This window comes from Theobroma umbraticum, unplaced genomic scaffold (genome assembly GCF_002168275.2).
Source record: "Theobroma umbraticum cultivar Fairchild unplaced genomic scaffold, ASM216827v3 scaffold_95.0, whole genome shotgun sequence".
NCBI lineage: Eukaryota > Viridiplantae > Streptophyta > Magnoliopsida > Malvales > Malvaceae > Theobroma > Theobroma umbraticum.
The window spans coordinates 3,481,292-3,489,264 of record NW_018397257.1 but is presented as its reverse complement, the minus strand read 5'-3'; positions in this window follow the sequence as shown (position 1 = coordinate 3,489,264).

Sequence of the window (7,973 nt, the reverse complement as noted above, 5' to 3'; positions counted from 1 at the left end):
GACAGGTTTTGAGTTTTACCTTACATATTGTCCATTGCAATATTTTCTTCCATGCATTTCTTTTACAAAAGATGATTCTTGACTCTTAAAAACATGCCTTATAAATACTTTCATGATCATTTGGTGCAAGTACATGTTCTTGAAATTGCAAAATTTGTTGGAAAATGGGAAAACTTTCTTGATTGCTTAAATCTATCTATCCCAAGCATGACTGTCATATTGATTCCATAAATTCTCATGTATTTACAATGACAAAATAGAAATATGAGAAATTGTTCATCAATGCTTGAATTTGTTAATCCAATTGGATTTTCATGTGTATATATAGAAAATATCTTCTCATCAAAATTGAATGTTCAAAAGCTAATCTAAAAAGTTTTGTTAGTCGACTAAGCGCTTACTGCTAAAAACTAGGTTCAGAGATAGAAACGACTTAATCGACTAAGAAGTTTTGTTAGTAGACTAAGAGCCTACTATCAGAAACGGGGTTCAAAGACAGAGATGACTTAATCAACTAAGTAGCAGTGTTAGTTGACTGAGAGCATTCTGTTTGAAAATTTAAATTTGACGTTAGAAGACAGATTAACAGCTAAAACTATCTCCAAACCATTTTCAACGATCATAATCTGTTTAACAGCTATCAAAGCTAATTTTTAAAGTATATAAGGCACTCCCAAAGGTTATGAATTTGTTTTGAAGGCTTTCAAGATCAAAAAGAGCTCAAAAATAGCGAAAACTCTCTGCATATTTTTTGTATTTCACTCCAATATTTATAATAAAGTTAAGCACTTCATCTTGTACCATTCAAATTAGGTTAGTGATCACAGGTACTTCTTTATTTCTTTTCTCCTTGATTGCTCAGAGTGTGCGAGACACTCTAAGGGGATTAATCAAGCTTGGGTTAGCTTGATTGAGTGTATAGGTTCTAACTCAGCTTAAGACTGAGAGATAGTGAACACTTAATCGACTAAGAAGTTTTGTTAGTCGACTAAGAGCTTACTGCTGGAAACTGGATTCAGAGACAAAAATGACTTAATCGACTAAGAAGTTTTATTAGTCGACTAAAAGCCTACTACCAGAAATTAAGTTTAGAGACAGAGATGACTTAATTGACTAAGTAGCAATGTTAGTCCATTAAGAGCATTTTGTCTGAAAATTTGAATTTGAACGCTAGAAAACAGATTAATGGCTAGAACTGTCTCCAAACTATTTTCAACAATCAGAATCTGTCTAACAGCCATCAGAGCTAATTTTCAAAGTATATAAGGCACTTTCAAAAGCTATGAATCAGTTTTAAAGACTTTCAAGATCAAAAAGAGCTCAAAATAGCAAAAACTCTTTGCATACTTTATGCATTTCACTCCAATCTTTGTAATAGAGTTAAGCACTTCATTTTGTACCATTTAGATCAGATTAGTGATCATAGGTACTTTTTTATTTTTTTTTCTCCTTAATTGCTTAGAGTGTGCAAGACACTCTAAGGGGATTAATCAAGCTTGGGTTAGCTTGATTGAGTGTATAGGTTCTAACTCAGCCTAAGATTGGGAGACAGAGAACACTTAATCGACTAAGAAGTTTTGTTAGTCGACTAAGAGCTTATTGCCAAAAACTAGGTTCAAAGAAAAAAACAATTTAATGGACTAAGAAGGTTTGTTAGTCAACTAAGAGCCTACTATTAGAAACTAGGTTCAAAGATAGAGATGACTTAATCGACTAAATAACAATGTTGGTCGACTAAGAGCATTCTGTTTGAAAATTTGAATTTGAACGCTAAAAGATAGATTAATTGTTAGAACTATCTCTAAATTGTTTCCAACGGTCAGAATCTATCTAATAGCCATCAAAGCTGATTTTCAAAGTATATAAGGCAGTCCCAAAGGCTATGAATTAGTTTTGAAGGCTTCTAAGATCAAAAAGAGCTCAAAAATAGCAAAAACTTTTTGCATACTTTCTACATTTCACTTCAATCTTTGTAATAGAGTTAAACACTTCATCTTGTACCATTCAGATCAGATCAGTGTTCATAGGAACTTCTTTTTTTCTTTTCTCCTTGATTGCTTAGAGTGTGTGAGACACTCTAAGGGGATTAATCAAGATTGGGTTTTGAATATATAAGTTCTAACTTAGCGTAAGAAAAGTTAGTTTTGGGTTTTGGTTGATCCCAAGAAAAACTATTGTTAAAGGTTGTAGCTGAGCCTGTGAAAAGTCATTGCAAAAGCTTGAGAATTTCACTGTTTATAATGTTTTGGTTTGAAAAATCCTTGGTTGAACAATCAAAGTAGTTGATGCAGGTTTTTGACCGAACCACTGTAAATCTTTGTGTATTGTCTTCCCTGTTTTATTTTTCGTTTCATTCTTTGTTAGATTATTCCTTCGTCTAGCATTTAATTTCTCTTCATTGAGCTTTAACTTACCCCCAATTAGAGGTCAAATTTAGTAAGAGTCAAAAAGTGCTATTCAACCCCCTCTAGCACATTTATTTGTGCTTGTTCCCCCACCATAAAAAAGGTTATTGTGGATGATGTATTTCTTTTAGTTGATACAATTATTGTGGATAACAGATAACAGATAATGTGTACAAATATTCTCTATTTTTCCTCCATAAGTGATATTGCATTTCATTCTATATTTTATATTATAAGTTTACTCATTATCAGATAAATATGCAGTTTAGCCATTACAAGAAACAAAGAAATCCACAAGGAAATATATGCAACAACCTCGTTGTTTTTGTTGGTCCCAAGTAAATGTGCTAGAGGGGGGGTGAATAGTATTTTTTAGCTCTTACAAGATTTAAGCTCTATTTGTGGGGGGCAATTTTAACTTCAATGATGGGAAGTTAAATGCAAGATAAGAAACAATCTAACAAGGAATGAAATCAAGAATAAAACAGCAAATACAAAACACAAAGATTTACAGTGGTTCGGTCAAAGACCTATATCCACAACCTTGATTATCTAACCAAGGATTTTTCAAATCAAATCACTATAAACGGTGAAATTTCCAAGCTTTCACCAAGCTTTTACAATGGCTTTTCATAAGCTCAGCCACAACCTTCAATAATGGTTTTTCAAAGGCTCAACCACAACCTTCAACAATGGTTTTTCCTGTGATCAACCAAAACTCAAAAACTAACTTTTTTAGGCTTAATTAGAACCTATACACTCATACAAGCTAACCCCAAGCTTGATTAATTCCCTAAGAGTGTCTCGCACACTCTAAGCAATCAAGGAGAAGAGAAATAAAAAGGTACCAATGATCACTAACCTGATCTGATGGTACAAGATGAAGTTCTTAACTCTGTTACAAAGATTGGAGTGAAGTGCAGAAAATATGCATAGTATTCTTGAGGTTTTTGAGCAATTTTTTATCTTGGAAGCCTTCAAATCTGATTCTTGGTTGTTGGGAGGTGTTTTTATACTTGAAAAATCAACTCTGCTAGCACCCAGACAGATTCTGACCGTTGGAAACAGTTTAGGAGCAATTCTGCCCGTTATTTTATCTTTTAGCGTCAATTCAAATTGCCAAACAGAATACACTTAGTCAACTAAGTCGTTTCTGTTTCTAAACTTAGTTTTTGGTAATAGACTCTGTCTTTGAGCATTTTTGGTAGTACCCTTTTTATTGACTAACAAACTTTCTTGGTCGATTGAGTCGTTTCTATTTTTGAACTTGATTTCTGGCAATAAACTCTTAGTCGACTAACTCTGTCCCTTGGTCGAGTAAGTGCTCTCTATTTCACGATTTTCTTGAACCCACCAATTTCTGTTCTGAGTTTCATCCAACTAACTCCCTTGATTGTTCAACTTAGGAGCTTCTCATTCCATTGCTCACTTATAGTTCCTTATTCTTGTTAGTATTGATATTGTCTCTTGAATTTTCAACTAATTATTAAATGTATTTGTCCTACTCACTCAAGTGAAAAGGTTAGACATAGATAAATGGGAATGTTTTATTATCATCAAAAACTAATGGAGCCAACAGTTTTGAATACTTATAAAAGAACTTATATCCCCATATTACATCTACTTTGTCTTTGCTCAGCCAAGAAATGTTAAATATATTAATAATAAATTTACGGATAACAAATCTTAGAGAGTATAATCCGCTCACGATAGCAACGTAATACACTAAAATACAAAGATAAACACGAAAAAGTTGGAGATCAAGAGTATAAGAAAAAAACATATAGGAAGAAACTAGCTAAATAAAATAATATTTAGGCCTAGCAGAGACAAAACAGAGTATTATGGAAAGCATAGATGCCAAAGTGGTGAGAAGTTAGGAAACACCAAAGAAAAGCAAGGCAAAATCTTAAAAACTATCCAAGTCTCATATACAACGGCCACAAAAAACTGTGTTGGAATAATAGCATCGATTTCATTAAAAGTTTGCCAACTTTCCATGATTTTTGGGATTCGTTTGTCACCTATGGTAGAGCAACTGTGAAATCAGATTTGATAATAAGGTTAGAGCCAACATACATAGATGAAGAAAAAAAACAAAAAGCATGAAGAATAGCTTTTAATTCTGCAAAACTCGAATCTCGACATCTAAAAAGACCATGGTAAATGCCTTACATTATGCCCATCGAGTTTTGAAGCACTCTATTAGCATTGAAATATCGTATGTTTTGATTTGACAAAATTGCATGATATTTTAGTTTTAATGACAAGCATTTGAAATTGTCAAAAAAAAATTTTCATCATCCTAAAGTTGTATAAATGTTTGAAAAGTCATCCATACTTAGAAAGCATCACAATTAAGTATTCAATTGAGAAAACATGGAGGAAACATGTCTTAGATTAATATTTGATCACAAAGAAAACCCAAGGAATACAGAGCTGAAGTTAAGCGAGAAAATGTCAAGGAATCTTCAAGAAACAAAGCTACAATCGATCCTAGAGAAAGGGAAATTGATCAAGGATAGAATGGATGAGAAAACACGAAGAATCAAAGTTTTGGTCGATCTTATGGTAAAACGAGCGAGAACAGATAAGGAAACTTAAAAAGAGACAACCATAGTCGATCATTTAAAGGTAATAATTGATCCTTAAACAGTAAAGAGTGGAAAAATTAGATTTCACGGAGTTGTAGTTGATCCCCTTCGAGCTATAATCTATCCTCAAAGTCAGAACATCAAAGTTACATGCTTTCAGGAAGTGGATTAAGTAAAAGATTACTCTACTCGAATATGGAAGCTGTAATTCAAGATTTTTAAAGAACATAGTCGAGCCTAGGAGCCCTATAGTCAATCCTTAAGCTCAAAAGTGACCATATTTAAATTTAAATTTGAGTCTAATAGCTCTAAATCTTCATGCAAGTATAAAAGGTCACTTTTGACTCATTTTGAAACAAAAGAAGACAAAGAAACACTTGGAAAACCCTAGAGAGAGAATTTGAAATCCTTGTTCCTATTTAGACATCATTTTAGTCTTTCTTAAACCATTCAAAGCCATCCAAGCTCATTCACTTGCATAAATTTTTAGCTGATATTTGTGAGATTATTTCTACTCTTTGTACACCAAAGCTTAAACCTTTACCACCTAGCCCTTGTGAGGCAAATCTTTGCTATTACTCTTTTATATGCACATTTGTAAAAGTTCTAACTTAACCTTGAAAAGTTAGTGACGATTGTGCTTGAGCCTAGTAAAACCATTGTAAAGGTTATCACTTGATCCCGTAAAAAAATTATTGTAAGGGTTATTACTTTATTCCATTAAAAAGCTAGTCTAAGGGTTATTGTTTGATCTCATTAAAAAACTATTGTGAGAGCTTTTCTTGATTCTGTTAAAAAGCACATTCTTTTATGGATTTGAAACTCTTTGGTGAGCAAAGGGAGAAGACGTAGGCATTTAAAAAAGCCAAACCTGTGTAAAAATACTTGTGTCTTGATTTACTTTTATGGTTTATGATTTATTGTTGATATTTTTGTAAAGAAAAATCACTTGTTTTGCTTTTGACACAAAAAGAAACTTTGCTTTTAATAAGGGACTATTTTCATTGAGATTGAAAAGAAAATTTTTAAAATACCAATTCACCCCCTTTTTTGGTCTTTATTGTGTTGAGCTTACTACATTAACACACTCCACCACACCTTAGGGAAATCAATAAGTTCACAACCATCAATGAAGTTATTGAAGTTCTCCAAGCTTGAACTAGATTGAACACATACTTTTCTTTCCTCTGGGCACCTAATTATGTTAAAATCACCTGCAAAACACTAACTCATATGAAACTCAAAATGGAGGGTAAATAGAGCTTCACATTGAATAAGTTTATCAACAAAATCACATGGGGCATTAACATTAATAATGCCAAAATAAAAATTTTTAGCAGTCCATGAACTAGAGACAAGTATAAGGCTATCCTTAATAAGTACAGTGCTTTGAGTAAAAAGTTTGAATCCCGTACTATTAGAATTCCCCCCCAAATCTTCTAATGGGTGGACTATAAACCTAATCCAAATTTTTAAAATGCCAAAGTTACCTAGTAACTCTGTTAGAGATGGTTTCCAACTTTGCTTCCTGAAATAAAATCATATCAGCCCTATTGCTAATGATTGCTTTACGAACTATGTTGCAATTTAAAGAGCTCCCTAAACCACAAACATTCCATGATAAAATAAGCATATGGCCAACAAAACAAAGAGGGAACTACAGAAAAAAAATTAGTTTAGGAGAAATAAGAGTGTTGAAAATGAGACAAGTGAAAAGGTGAAAGCCATTAATAAAACTCGCCAAAGGAAATAATGTTTACAAACAAAGTTTCAAGAATAAGAAGCCATAAGTAAAAATCAAACAAAAGAAGTATGTGAGATTCGAGACTATAATAATTGTAAAAAGGGATCTAGATGATAATTATAAACTCACTTTTGAGCAAAAAAATTTTCCCAATAGCCATAAAGTAATCAATCAATAATTGATCAAAACATTGTGGTCGTGGAGCAAGACCAAGCCATTTACCTAGTTCCTAAATTGATTTTACCTTTCGAACTTTAGCACTAAAAGTAGATAAATTTGATTTTGGGCAAGCTTTTTAATGTCCTTTTTTCTTCAATTTCTTCATATATTTAACACATTTGTTATCGCCATTTAATAGTTCTAGAAAGTTTTCAATAAATGAAAATCTTTTTACCATTGAAAGAGGAGTTAATCTCATCATCCAATTTTGAATTTATCTTAGGCTTATGCAAAGGATAATCTTGGTCAGATGTTTTTTGTGTGGCTGGTGAGTTGGAGGATGACTGAGCAGTTGTTTGAGTAGGAGGTGTAAATGGAATAAGGGTTGGATTTAAGTGAGGGTGAGCTAATTGGCTTCGGCTACAATCCAACTCAACAACCAATCTTAGGATTGGAGGATCAAATAAAGAATGGGTCAAAGAGTTTCAAGCTATCATTGGTCCATAGTGATTAGAGTTGGTAGGTGAGGAGTTGGCTTTAGAAAACAGGTCCATTACCTAGATGGGTTATGGTTGAGTTTTTCTTAAAGATAAGTTTGCATTGGCTTCAGGATTTTCAAGTTTAACAAGTCCAAAAGGATTAAACTCATCAAACCCATTGATGGTAGCTCCAATTTCAGGATTGTCATGATTGCTTGATTGATTAGAATACATAAATGGACTTTCTATGGTGTTGGATTGTTACGGTTCAACTTTGTGGAGAGTGAGCACATAGCATTTTTTGGTGATGGATTATCAAGATTTCAGCTTCCATCGGCAATGTCACCATACTGCAAACATCAACTTTATCATTGACTTTTGAATCAAAATTGCCTACATTATCCTCACCGTTCTATGGGATAAGTCTTGGACAATCCAATAAAAATTCACAAACGTAAATTGTGTAAATTTGATTACCAACAGCAAGGTGAATAAATTCATCAATTTTAGTCATAGAACTAGTAGTGATAAGTGTTGTTGATTTTGCATATGCTAGTATACGTATCGAACAAGTAATATAGTGATGAAGTAG